Genomic DNA, 14,438 nt, shown 5'->3' with positions numbered 1-14,438 from the left:
AAGTGGATGCATCTTGGGCAACTAACCAATCTACTTTTGGAGGTGGTTTTGTAATGGAGCTGGAAGATGGGTCTACGATCTATGCGAAATTCTCTCCATATGAGGCATGATACTATGCATTTCGAGTCGGACTGCATGCAAATGGTAAAGCTGCTCGTAGAAGAAGACTATTGGCAATTTTTGGCTTCAGAATGGGAAGAATTCTTTTATCTCCGTTCTTTATTTACGTCCTTCTCTTTATCTTTTACCTCTCGTGTTTTTAATGTTAAAGCGGATCTCCTTGCGAAAGAAGCTCGCGCAAAAATTTCTGAATTCTCCCATGTAAACATTATGGGATAGCTTTTCAGCCTAACCCACCTGAACCAGCTTAATAAAACACGGTGTTCCTTGTAAAAAAAAAAAAGATGCAGTTTTTGACCCACAATTATTCCTCTTACCATGACGCGCTCTACCAATCCCACTATAATTGCTTTTAATCAAATATATAAAGGTTAGAAGATAACTTTTGATTGCTTTACGACTTGATTTAGCCCATGTGTGTATATATACAAATGTTTTTCTTATGAATAGCAAGGAATAACATAATAACGTTTGTTCCCATCTCTTTTATGTTCTTACTTAGCTACTATGATATGATATATAAATATCACACCAGGGTTCTAAAAATCGGTCTAGGCGGCGCCTAGGCCCCCGCCTAGGTAGCAACTCGGTCCTATCCGAAATGATTTTCTTAAAATCCGATTTATACCGATTTATATGATTCAAATTGGTTTAAACTGTTCTAAATCGGTTAAAATTGGTTAAAATAGATCTAAAATTGTCTATATATGTTAAATAAAGCAATAACATTATTACAAATCTACAAATTTGTCTACTTTCTTATGTTTTGTATATCTAATTTTGATAATTCATCACAATAATTTTATAATTAAACTTAAAAACTAAAATATGTTATACAAATGTATAAAATATATAAAATAAATCAACAATTTGCTAACGCCTAGGCCTCGCCTCGCCTAGGCCCCGAATAATCCGCCTAGTCGCTAGTCTTCTATAAAGCGCCTAGTTACCGCCTAGCGATTTTTATAACATTGTATCACACTACGATCGAACTCGTCCCACTAGCAACTCAAGAAAAAGAAAACAAAAAGCAAAACCAGAAGATGTCTCGTGAATTTAAAGTATGGCAAATAGTTCTTGTTCTGTTCTTTACGCTGTCTTCATCCACTTACCACTCCAATGGCAAACTTATCCTGGAGGGATTTGCATCTTTCGACTCCAGCGGTTTCACCAAGTTAACGAACACCACAAAGCATTCATACGGTCACGTTTTCAACAGCAATCCCGTTTTGTTCAAGAACTCGTCTTTGAACTTCCACTTCCACCTTGGAATCGTACCTGAGCATAACCACTCCGGCTCACACGGTATGGCTTGCGTTCTCTCTCCTACAAGACACCTTCCCGGAGTTTCCTCCGACCAGTACCTCGTATTATTCAACAAGACAACCAACGATGAGACCTCGAATAACATAATAGCTATCGAGCTAGATATACATAAAGATGAAGAGTTCGGAGATATTGTTGACAACCATGTTGGGATCAACATCAACGGCTTGAGGTCTGTTGTCTCTGCTCTTGCTGGTTACTATGATGATAATGATGGAAAGTTTCACAATATTGATGACAACCATGTTGGGACCTCACAGGTTTGCATACAAGGAGCTTTACAATGCCACAAAGGGTTTTAAGGAGAAGCAAGTTCTTGGAAGTGGAGGTTTTGGTCAAGTCTATAAAGGAACACTCCCAAGTTCTGACGCAGAGATTGTTGTGAAACGGGCTTCTCATGGTTCAAGTCAAGGAAAGAGCGAGTTTATAGCCGAGATCTCGACCATTGGTCGTCTAAGACATCCAAACTTAGTAAGGCTTTTGGGATATTGTAGACATAGAGATGATCTCTTCTTGGTTTATGACTTCATGCCCAATGGAAGCCTAGACAAGTATAAATACCGTAATGAGAATAAAGAACGTCTACTTGGGATCAACGTTTCAAGTTCATCAAAGATATTGCGTCTGATCTACTGCATATGCAGCAAGAATGGATACAGGTCATTATTCAACGAGATATCAAACCCGCTAATGTTTTGATTGACCAAGAAATGAATGCGAGGCTCGGGGATTTCGGATTGGCAAAGATGTATGATCAGGGAATCGATCCTCAGACGTCTAAAGTGTCGGGAACACTCGTGTATATCGCACCTGAGTTTCTAAGAACAGGAAGAGCAACTACCAGCACTGATAGAGAGACGTGAAGCGAATAACGAAGAAGTTCTTGTGGAGTGGATCTTAGAGCTTTGGGAAGAAGGGAATTTTTTTGATGCCGCTGAGGAATGTATCCGTCAAGAACCAAACATGGGAGAGATTGAGCTTGTTTTGAAGCTAGGTGTGTTGTGTTCGTATCAGGCTGAATCGGTTAGTTCGGATATGAGTGCGGTTATGCGGATTTTGAATGGCGTTTCGCAGCTTCCAAATAATCTTCTTGATGTGGTACGGGCTGAGAGATTGAGAGGACAGCATGTTATATCAATGGAGATGCTATTTGATATGAATTCAATGAGTATGTTACCGTTCACAAATTCTTTCATATCCCATGCATGGACGATGAAGCCTGAGAAGAATCTAGTTTTGATGAACATTATATTCAATTTATCAAAAGATTATGGCTGTATCTGGATGAACAAAATTTGGAAAATAAATGTATGGCCAAAAACCAAGAAGAATTCTCTTTATTTTTCTTAGGGGATGTATTGAATTGGGAATTTGAGAATGTTTGGAGTGAATTTAGTTCCGGTGAGATTTTGGAGGACTTTGAGTAAATGTAGATGATTTTGGTAAAATTTTTAAAAGAAAAGAAAACCTTATTGACGATTTGAAAAAAAAATATTTTTAGATTTCAGAATAGTTTATCTGATTTGAGATTATTTATAACTTTTCTTTTCGACATCCGGAAGAAGATCATAGTTATAGTTAAAATCGTCATCTTCTAAAGTTCAAATTATTTGACATCGTAACGTAAATACAATTTTGTAGAGAAACACTGTAAAATCCTCAATAAATTTCAAGTGAACATGTCGAAATAAAAAAAAAACAGAGCTATTGTTGACTGCAATCCTAATAAATTTTCGACAGTCCTAACAAAAATGTGGTGACAGTGGAGTTCCTTGTGAAAGAATTCCTCCTCACCGTCAAATGCTTCTTCTTCTTTTTTGCAAACGTCAAATGCTTTTCACCCACAACCCTTAACTACTTTTGGTAAAAACAACTCATACTCTATATTTTCTGATCCAAGACGAATACATCTCATGTGTTTACTTAAGCTTTTAGAGCCAAACCATAAGTTGCAACAGTCATTTTCTTGCCTGGTACCTCATTATCATATCACAATCAACTCTTTTTTACCGATCAACTTTATAGCCAGACTCACAGTTTTCACCTGCATCGAACACACAAAATCTCAGTGTAACAACGAGTCATCCTAAAGGTACTATTCAAGATAGAGAATATTCACAAAACATTGATAATTCTAACACAGCCTCTGAATCAGACAAGGTATAATCAAGGCAACAAGCACATAGTTAGAGAGAATTATAAACCAATCAATGAGGAAAAGAAACAATATCATGGGAACACTCCGAGAATAGGGTCTGAATTGATGTCTTCTGAGAAAATCTCCCAATGGAAACAACACGTAGTAGTCGTAGACGAAACAGAGGGTCTTAGCAATTAACGAGCTTGAGAATATGGGGGATAAGAAATCAAGGATTTTGTAAGAGGTAAAGACAAACTCATATATTCCATCAATGTCTTCTCGATGAGAGAAGTAATCAAAGTATTTGTGCTGTTTCTAAAGAGAATTTTTTTTTTTAATTCTGAACTGTCTCTGAATAACTATCCTAGAGGTGAGATTTCTCCATCGCTATTTTTAACTACAAAATGATCTCAATTCTCTCAAAATCCTTTTCATAACTCTTTTCTCAAAAAACTGTTTTTAGTTTAATAACACTGGATTTGATATGAGTTTTGTAAATTGTCGATTGAATAACAGCAGATTTCAAATGATTTTAATAATTTTATACAAATCTCATGTTCAATAACACATGATTTGAAAAGGTATTTACAAATCCTTAATTGAATAACAGAGGATTTTAATAAAAATCCAAAATCTCCTAAGATTTCAAGTTCAATACACCTTAGTTACCTGGGACTGAAAATGATTTTTTTTTTTAATTACAAAGAAGAGATCGTCTTTATTTAAATAAAGATGATCTTTTCAAAATAAAGATGATTTCTTCTTTGAAACCAACCAAAAACACAAAAAAGATTATTTGAGATTGGAAAATCTAATTATATTTTACATAATTACTATCTTTAAACGTCAACAATTGCATAATATATACGATAGAAACAATAAACAACAACCAGCAGGACGTGCCTGAGATTTTCTTGATTAGAAGCCAGATATTTCTTTTGGCCCTTACTTTTTTTAACTAGAAATTTTAGTTTTAAAAAATATAAGTATTGAATAATATTGAAAAGCTTAATACATAATTTTTAATTGAAAACTTGTATAATTTAATTAACATTTTTTGTGACATAATCAGTCATCAATATAATTTGTTGAACTTCTGTTAAAAAATATGTAACAGCAATTCCATGTCGGAGAAACAAATGGTATGAATGGTGACCAGGGAACGGCGAGGAATAATTCATTCTCTAAAGTTCCTAAAAAAAATCACCATTTACAAGGAATAATAATTTCCTCTCATTCCCTTTCATTCTTTTTTTTTGTAGAGAATTAAAGAACAAAATTATTCCTTGTTAAATTTGATAAGGAACAACCATTCTTTTTCATTCCTGTTATTTTATTCCCGTACATTCTTTTTTTATTCGTTCCTCTTGTTTTCCGAATGGTCACCGGTCAGACTCAAAGACTTTGTTGCTTTGTTAATTTGAGAGCTAAAAAATCATTAGAATACAGTTCGATTAGGTTTTGATAACTGTTTTCTTTAGGAATTTGTAAAGTTAATGCTGATCATTATCCTATTTCCTTTTTATTAGTTTTCATCACTCTATTTCCTTTTTTATTTTATTGTTATTCTATTTCCTTTTCGATAGGTAATGTTAGTTTTTCAAAAATTTTCGTTTAATATAGTATTGGCTAAAGTAAATAAAAACTGCAGATGTTAGCATTTGAACCCGAGATATTTGGAGTTGAATCGATTTACAATGCCTTGCACCATCTAGGCTACCTAATTATTTTGAGAATTGGCCCTAAATAACATATATAGTTACTGGCCCTCAAGCAACAAATGCTTGATTTGCTTGCATTCAGGCCTGGCGCTGACGACCAAACAAAAACATACAAGCAGGGCCGGCTAATAAGGGGGATAAGCGGTGCGACCCCTCCGGGTCCAAGTCCGTGTTTCCCCATATAATAATAATTAAGGATTTTTTTTATAAATCTATATTTGTATATATAAAAAATTATAAATATAATAAATAAAATTAAAAAGGGCCCAAAATTATTTGATATGTATATAATTTTATTTTTATTACAAAATATACAAAATATTACTAATTAAATTTTAAAAATATATTAAACATTATTTACTATAAATTTTAGAAGGTAAAATTTTTGTTTTTTACCCTAGAGCGCCTAACAATGCTGAGCCGGCCCTGCATACAAGAGCAGTTTTAGTATTAGATGATCTAAAATAAAACAAATAAATTAAAATACCTCTTCAGCCTGAATAATAGCAGAAGAACATCACCCCATTCAAACCATATCAAATATCATTTTTTGAGGAATTCAGTTAAACGCAACACTTCTGAGACTCAAATTCCTTACATTCGAAAATAAGAAGAGAATCATCAAAAATAATAATTCACATAATATATAACCAAACACCCAAATCTAAAAACAAATATAAACCAAAAAAATCTTATATATTAAAACAGAAGTAATAACCTTGATTCATGTGTGATTTGTTTATTGAAAATGGACATAATGGACATATTCCTAGAAAGTCATGTTACATTTAATATATAATCTTATCATTTAAATTTTGGGCCTACCAGAAATTTTTATTGGACTATCAATAATTGGATTTAAACAATAGATGATCCATTGAATTTATAGATATTATAAATTAAATAGATACAATTTAATGTTATAATACTATACCTCTATATGCTACATATTTAAATATTTCTCGATGTTAACTTTTAAAACTATAAAGATTTTGTTTAAATAGCAAAAATCATATTATCTAACAATGATTAATCTTTACTACCTTAAACCAATGAAATTTTTTTTAGACTCTATAGTTTATTTTAAAAATTAAACAAAAACTAAATGTTTAATTATTTACTCGATAATATAAATCTATGAAGCGAAAAGTTAATTTCTTAAAAACTTTATAAATATGTTTTACAATATCTTTGAATATGACAATAAAACAATATTTTACTAATCTTTATATATATAGTTACGATTTTAATAATGAAATAATAATCTAAAAATATATATCTTATATATTAAAACAGAAGTCACAACCTTGATTCATGTGTGATTTTTAAAAAAATGGACCTAATGGACCTATTCCTAGAAAGTCATGTTACATTTAATATCTAATCTTATCATTTAAATTTTGGGCGTACCAGAAATTTTTATTGGGCAATCAATAATTGGATTTAAACAATAGATGATCTATTAGATTTATAGATACTATAAATTAAATATATATAATTTAATGTTGTAATACTATACCTCTATATGCTAAATATTTAAATATTTATCGATGTTAACTTTTAAAACTATAAAGATTTTTTTTAAATAACAAAAATCATATTATCTAACAATGATTAATATTTACTACCTTAAACCAATCAAAACAAATTTTAAACTATATAGTTTATTTTAAAAATTAAATAAAAACTAAATATTTAATTATTTACTCGATAATATAAATCTGTGAAGCGAAAAGTTTATTTTTTTAAAAACTTTATAAATTTGTGAAATGTTACAATATCTTTGAATATGATAATAAAAAAATATTTTACTAATATTTATATATATAGTTACGATTTTAATAATGAAATAATAATCCGAAAATATATATAGAAGAAGATATAAATATATGTGAAAGTTTGAAACAATCTATTCAATGAAAAAAATATACCGTAAACTTATTATGTTTTAAAAATTGATAGACACATATATATTATAATATATACAAATTTCAAATTGAAAACAAAATGTTTATATAAAAATAAATGAAAACAAAATCCGCGCAGTTGCGCGGGTCGAGATCTAGTTAATATTAAAACTTGAAAACATAAAGAAAATTGTAGATATTTTATTTGTAAACATAAAGAAACTTTTATGACGAAATGGAGTATTTCTAGTATGAGAACGAAACTCAACAAATGAATCTGGAGTAAATTAAGCGTTTTCAATTAATATAAGGAAATGGGGTATTAGTCTAAAGAGTTTGGATGATTTATGTATTGTGATGGTGAAAACAAAGAAACTAACATTTTCTCAAATTTCAGAGGAGCAGACTGATGATCAGCTTACGGAAAGAAAGGCAAGTAACATGGCTGAGGCGATGGACGTGGTTACTTATGTACTATACGAGAGTGTCTCAGGATGAAGGATTAATTTAAAGGGAAGGGCAGGATGTGTTGGTTCCTAATTTTACTCATGAGGAGGGTGTTGGTTCCTGGAACTGTAGCCACCATTGTCGCCCTCAAAGTGCGTGATGGGGACAATGATGGTGCTGCTGCTGTTCTTGACTCAGCAATTAAGTGGTTGTCAAATTCGATGACTGGAACAATAAGCTTAGCATATTGATGCCGGATGCTGCTTCCTTCAAGCTCAGGCATGGTCAAGAAGAGTAGGCTTCAAGGCTGTACGAGGAGATTGTGAAAAGACTTAAAAGCAGAGATGCTCTGGTTGGTCTTGTGAATACACTTGCTCGTATCAATGTTGAGAAAGCAGAAACTTACGAGAAACAGCTAAAGCCGTTACCCGAGTTGAAAGCTGTTGATGTGGATAACCTAGAAAAGACCTCTGGTGCAAAAGCCATGGAATTAGCTATTTTCGTGGCTATTTAAACAATGCTTCCCAATTAATATTATTAATCTCAAATGAGTATAGTAAATTTACATGAATATAAGTTACAACAAAACATTTTTAAGAACATGAAATAAGTAAATTATAAGATGTTTCCTAACTCATCCATAGAAAAAGAGTGATTTGGTAATTTCTTCTAGGTTTTTTTATATGACCTAGATCTTGGTTCTCATCTATTATTGGATACAATCCCTTTAGTACAATATTTTCGGACTAAGAGATAACATGTTTTTCTTACATCTGTTTTATTTCTCAAACAACAAATGGTCTAAAAATCTATACTGGAATATACAATCAACAAACATAAATCTATAAGAGAAGCAGGTACAATCTTGACTAATGAGCTGGTTGTCCGGTTTAAAGTTCGTGGAGATAGGAAAGTTTGAATCGTGAAATGTTTTTTTTTGTAGAGAAATAACTCTTTCAGTTCTGTTGAAAAGTTAGGTCGGGCTGTCAGTTTTTGAACTATCAAAAATAGATCCGTACAGCCCGTCCCAAAAAGTTGACATGTCAAGTGTTGAACATACTTTTCAGCTTTCATAATCCAGATAAGTGGTTCTAGTTCCATCTGCAAAGATAACAAACGCTTCCTTCGATTCCTTAAGTTTAAAGTTATTCCTTTCCTAATTCCTCTCTGTAATCCATCCTAATCCATTGTACTGAGAACGATAAGTCCATTAATATTTGTTGTACTGGGAGATAACATGTTTTATTGTAGACATCATCCATATCTTGAATAACATTCATCTATGAAACCAAGAATGACATAACTATAATGATATCTTTGTTATTAACTTTTGGATTTTTAATGTTAAAACCCCTCGACTAAATTTGTTTCGGGTAAAAACTTTCAAACTAAGTATTTAACGAAAACTCCTCCCCAAGCTAACTTTATTCAATGAATTAAACCCTACCAGGTCATAATCATCATTACTATCGGCAAATCTTTAGTTTAGAGGTTTCTACATTAAGTAAACATAATTGAGGAGTTTTACCATTAAAAATCTAAAAAAATTTAAAAATCTAAAAAAATTTAAAAATCTAAAAAATAAAAATTTTATAATATCATCAAAAAATTAGTAACTTAAATTTTCAAAATTAGCATTTTTTTTTTGTAAAGATATGAATTTGCTGTGTTTTTAACATCAACATTATATATGTATAAAATTAAAAATGTAAAAACCCAGTATAATAAAAATTATCTAAATATTTATTATTACATTTTTATTAGATAAGATATAATTTTTATTATATTTTCTTGTTTTTTAAATTTTAATATTTTAGTAATTTTATTACAGATAAATCTTTAGATAATTTTTATTATATTTTCTGGGTTTTTACATTTTTAATTTATTATATATAATGTTGATGTTAAAACCAAATCAACCTCATATATTTACAAAAAAAATTAAAAATACTAATTTTGAAAATTTAAGTTACTAATTTTTTGATAATATTATAAAATTTTGATTTTTTTTTTATATTTTAAACGGTAAAACCCCTCAATTATATTTACTTAATATAAAAACTCTTAAAGTAAAGATTTACCGGTAGTAATGGTAGTTATGACCTGATAGGGTTTAATTCATTAAATAAAATTAGTTTGAGAGTTTTTCCGTTAAATACTTAGTTTGAGATTTTTTATCCAAAACAAACATAGCCGAGGGTTTTAACTTTTAATTAAAAATCCTTAACTTTTCCACTTACAAAAAAAAGATAATTAAAAGGAAACAATATATATCATGTATTAAACCAAATGATGATCGACCATGGACCAGCCCGTACTGCAGGCCCAATCCGGGACATGATAAAGACAACCAGAGACTATGTGTTTATCTAGTATATATTCCATGTATATCTGTAACATAGTGTTTATCCTTATCATTATCTTGTTAGGATAAACATGACCTTATGACGGTCTAATACCTTGTATATATATGGACCTTCTGGTCGACAGTAATGAGAACAGAAGTATTTTCCCCAACACTTCATTCACAACACGTTGTCAACACGATAGACTCCAAAATCCTGAGACAAAACCTAACCTAAAATCCGTCACACATAAACCCTAATCCAGGCGTAACTTAAAATCAATCTATCTCTCAAACTCTGAGGAACCAGACGACGAGACACATATCAAATTGAAGCTCTGGACAAGACGAATCTATCAGCGAAAACCGTTCATCAATCCGATCTCAGACGCGCCCACACTCGTAGAAACAATAGACGGCGCCGCCTTGGTCTTTTGGAACCCTAATCCCGAAGAACCCTAATTCGTTTTTGATTCCGTTCCAGCAAGCATTACTGTCTCAGCTCCATCCCGATCTCAGCTCAGAACGAACCCTTGAACTCAATCCCGTCTCGCGTTCCCGTCACTGCCTCAGCTCGATCCGACGATCAGCCTCAACCCGTTCGCGAGAGACAACCAAGGCGATCGCGACCTAACAAACCTAACCCGATCGCATCCTCTCAGCTCGCGATCCCGAAGCAGCCAGCTCGCGTCCGTTCGAGGTTCATCTTGGTGGTCCGGTTTCTACAATCTGCAAAACAAATGTAATCCTAATTCTGAGAACATGAATTGAACATGGTTGTTTTGTAAAGATTGAAACCCTAAAATCAGAACTCTAAAGATGAAAGCCATAGGAAAAATAGATCAAACCCTAAAGAGTAAATCGGAGCTCGAATAAGTCCGATCCCCTAAACCATAATTCGAGATTGATCCATTGATCAATTAAAATCAAAGTCTTAATGATTTTGAATCTCAAATCAAATCCCCTTGATCAAAGATCAAAGTTTTTCGAAATCTCCTAAAAACCCTAATTTTGGAAAATCGGTTTTAAATTGTTTGATTTAAACTTTGATTGTTTGATCACCTAGAGCTATTGATAAGATTGTTTAAATTCGAATATAAATCACTCAAACTGAAACCCTAAAAGTTTAAATCGGTTTTAAAACGTCTTTGTTTGATGATTGATGATCTGAGATGTTAGGATTGATAAATTGATTAATAGATCTAATCTCAAGATTCGAAATCCTTAAGGCCTTGAAACCCTTAATCTTGATTGATATTCCTAAAGGCCTTGAAACCTTAAATCTCTCATTACTTAAAACCCGAAAGATAGATTTAAAGAATTTACATATTGAATGAGAGTTAGGTTGCTAGATTATTTGATTGATATGGATCGTGTGGCATTGTGTTTTTGTTATCAATCATACTGAATGGCCGTGAGGCATAATGCATTGGTTCATACATGCGGCCTTGTGCCCTTGATTGAGATTAAAGCCGTAAGGCCTAAGCATCACAAAACATGAGCCGTGTAGCCTAAAGTATTATAGATAGACTTATGAAATCATATGCACTAATTATTTGAATTGGTTGCAAGAATTCTAAATCATGAATTTATTAATGATTTCAGATGTCGAGATTTGAGCCTTCGGATTATGCTGCCCTAGATATCTCAGGAGATAATTATCCAGAATGGGAAATGAACACTTCAATTGCCCTGAAGTCTAGAGGACTCGGGAAATGTATCATTGAAAGAAATGATGAAGTTGAAAGTGAAAAGCATAGAGCCATAACAATTATGCGCTATCATCTCACTAAGGAACTGAGAAATAAGTACGAAAGTATTGAGGATCCTTATGATCTTTGGATAAAACTAAAATCCATATACTCAATGGAATTATGGCGAAAGACCATGAATGATTGGAAGATACTCAGGTTCCATGATTTTAAATCCGTGGAAGAATACGATTCTGCTCTAATGAAAATCGCCCATAGTCTTGAACTATGTGATGAAGTGGTTACAGATAATGATCTACTGTATAAAACATACTCCACATTCAATCCAAAGGATCGGTTGCTATCATATACAGCTAAAGGTTTCACAACCTATAATGATCTATTGTCATACATGTTGGCAACTGAGCAAAGAAAGCAGAAAATTAAAGATACCATTGACAGATTTGAGAAACTTCAGAAAAGATGCATTGAGGAACAAAACAGTGAGATGAGATATCCTGAGGCATTGGATCAGGATGAATCCAAGAAAGCCGTGTGGAGTAATATAGATTGTGAGGCCGGCTTATACATTGACTAAAAGAAAGATCTCGACATGATAATTTTATTTTAAGTCTATGATTTAGTGATTTACTTTTGACCTACTTGATGATTCATGATTTTGTTTTTATATATTATCTTGCTTGGTCTTGCTTGATGATTCTTGATTAAATAACAAATAAAACCTTAATAAAAGGATAATCAGTCCACTGATAGTTGATTTCATGCATGGTTTAATTTTACCTTGATTGTATAGGTTTAACTTTACCTTCCTGCAATCACATAAAATCAATTGTTGGGTGTAGACTAATGAGTCAGTTCACTGATAGATTGATTTCTCGCATAGATTTAACTTCATCTTGATTGTATAGGTTCAACTTTACCTTCCTACAATCACTTGAAATCAATTAATTGGTACTGACAATGGCAAAAGACACGACATTATTCAGACCCATTGAGTTATATAAAAAAAAATTCAATGTTTTCTACATTGAACCAGTGAGCAAAGAAAATACGATTCCTTTCAGATTTTTGAAAAATCGCCTAAAAACATTATGAATACATATACCCATATTTTCTACTGATTTATTCTATGCTAAGGATCAGTATGAAAGAGGCATAAAGCCATGGTAACTAGTATGGTTCACCACGAAATAAACACTTATGGCATGACCAGATTAGCCATCTTGATCCAAAACGTGATGAAAAATTAATTAAGGCACAAAAGTGATCCCATAAAATCTCACAATGTGTTATAAGTACACAAAAGGGAAAATCACTAAAATAAATAAGGCTCCACTGTCCTAAGCACTACGAAATTATGAGTATGTTCATGAGGGGGAGAGAGGACTAAAACCCACAGTCCATGATCATATCATAAATTCAGATTCCATGGTTTACAACCATAATATACACGGCTGGAAAGCTTTAAAGCTCTCACTAATGGTACATCACCCACGTCCAGCCTAAAGCTTAAGGACATTATGTATATAAATATTGATTTACATCAGGCCATACATGTAAGCATAGACATTCCCACCTCTGAATGATTAAGGGTCATAAACCAGACATATACACAAACCATCTTAAGAAAATACGAATATTCCACCACATATATGTGTGCCATTTAAGATGGAACCTCAGATGAGGATTGAGAATATATAATAGATAAATAAGAATTCCTCCACGAAACTATAATGTATCTTGTGCCAAACATGGATGATTTAATCAAGTGGCCAAGAACACATATTACAAAAGATAGTAATCTGATTATCCAACTTTGAAAGGAGAAAGTTATCAGGCTGATAAAGAGTAAAGAGTAAAAGAGAAATATAATAGTATCAACCATAGTTGTCTTGGCAAGATCCCAGACCAAAGATTATGATCTAGACGTTCTAAGAGAATATGATCAAAAGATATAAAAGCTAGCAGAAATATATGCCAGACACACTGACCTGAAAAGAAAAAAAATGACTATGTCATACCAGCTTAAGCACCACGAATTTGATGTCTAAGAGACACAATCAAGTTGCTACAATGTCTATTAGAGATAGACAAATAAGTTCCAAATAATAAGGAACCTCGGAAAGTAATGAAAGATGCTCAGAATCGTACAAATCGGAGTTCATAAGAGAAACCAGTTCAGACAGAGAAATAAGGTTGCGCAACCACACATCTAAGGTACCAGACCATGTAGTTTGGGACGCCAAACTGCAAGGTATAAAGGTCTTGGATAATAAGATCTCAAAATCTAATTAGATCATGTCTGGAACAGTATGAAATTGAAGATAAAGAGTGTTAACACCAAAGATGTATTTACATACATAAGAGCTCATAAAAGATTGTAGTACTTGGGATTTGAAGGATATAACCTGAGGATCATGAACCCACGTAGAGTACTCATAAAACCTATATAGGGACGTGGGGTGTTCAAAGAATTCAAAGTAATTATAAAACAGATGGGCGTAGTAACCATGTACATACAGAAAAGCCATCTAAGAAAGAAACCAGTGAATGGATCTTGTGAGATAAGAAATTCCGTGAGATTAAAGGACATGACCACATGGTATAGTGTGTCCATGTTCCTTCTAAATAACGTTCAAGTATAGCTTGATTACACAAGGATACTCACAAGGACCAATGAACAATTTATAAAGAGATATGCTCCTATATGGTGGATGCTAC

General features: G+C 32.4%; 1 pseudogene; it reads left to right on the top strand.

The window, feature by feature from the left end:
* Nucleotides 1-609: 609 nt before the first annotated feature.
* On the top strand, nt 610-4,132 carry LOC106378016 (annotated as a pseudogene).
* The last annotated feature ends 10,306 nt before the right edge of the window (nt 4,133-14,438 follow it).

This window comes from Brassica napus, chromosome C2, assembly GCF_020379485.1.
Source record: "Brassica napus cultivar Da-Ae chromosome C2, Da-Ae, whole genome shotgun sequence".
Classification (NCBI taxonomy): Eukaryota; Viridiplantae; Streptophyta; class Magnoliopsida; order Brassicales; family Brassicaceae; genus Brassica; species Brassica napus.
The sequence above is the reverse complement of the archived record's forward strand: the minus strand, read 5'-3'. Positions and strand labels throughout refer to the sequence as shown.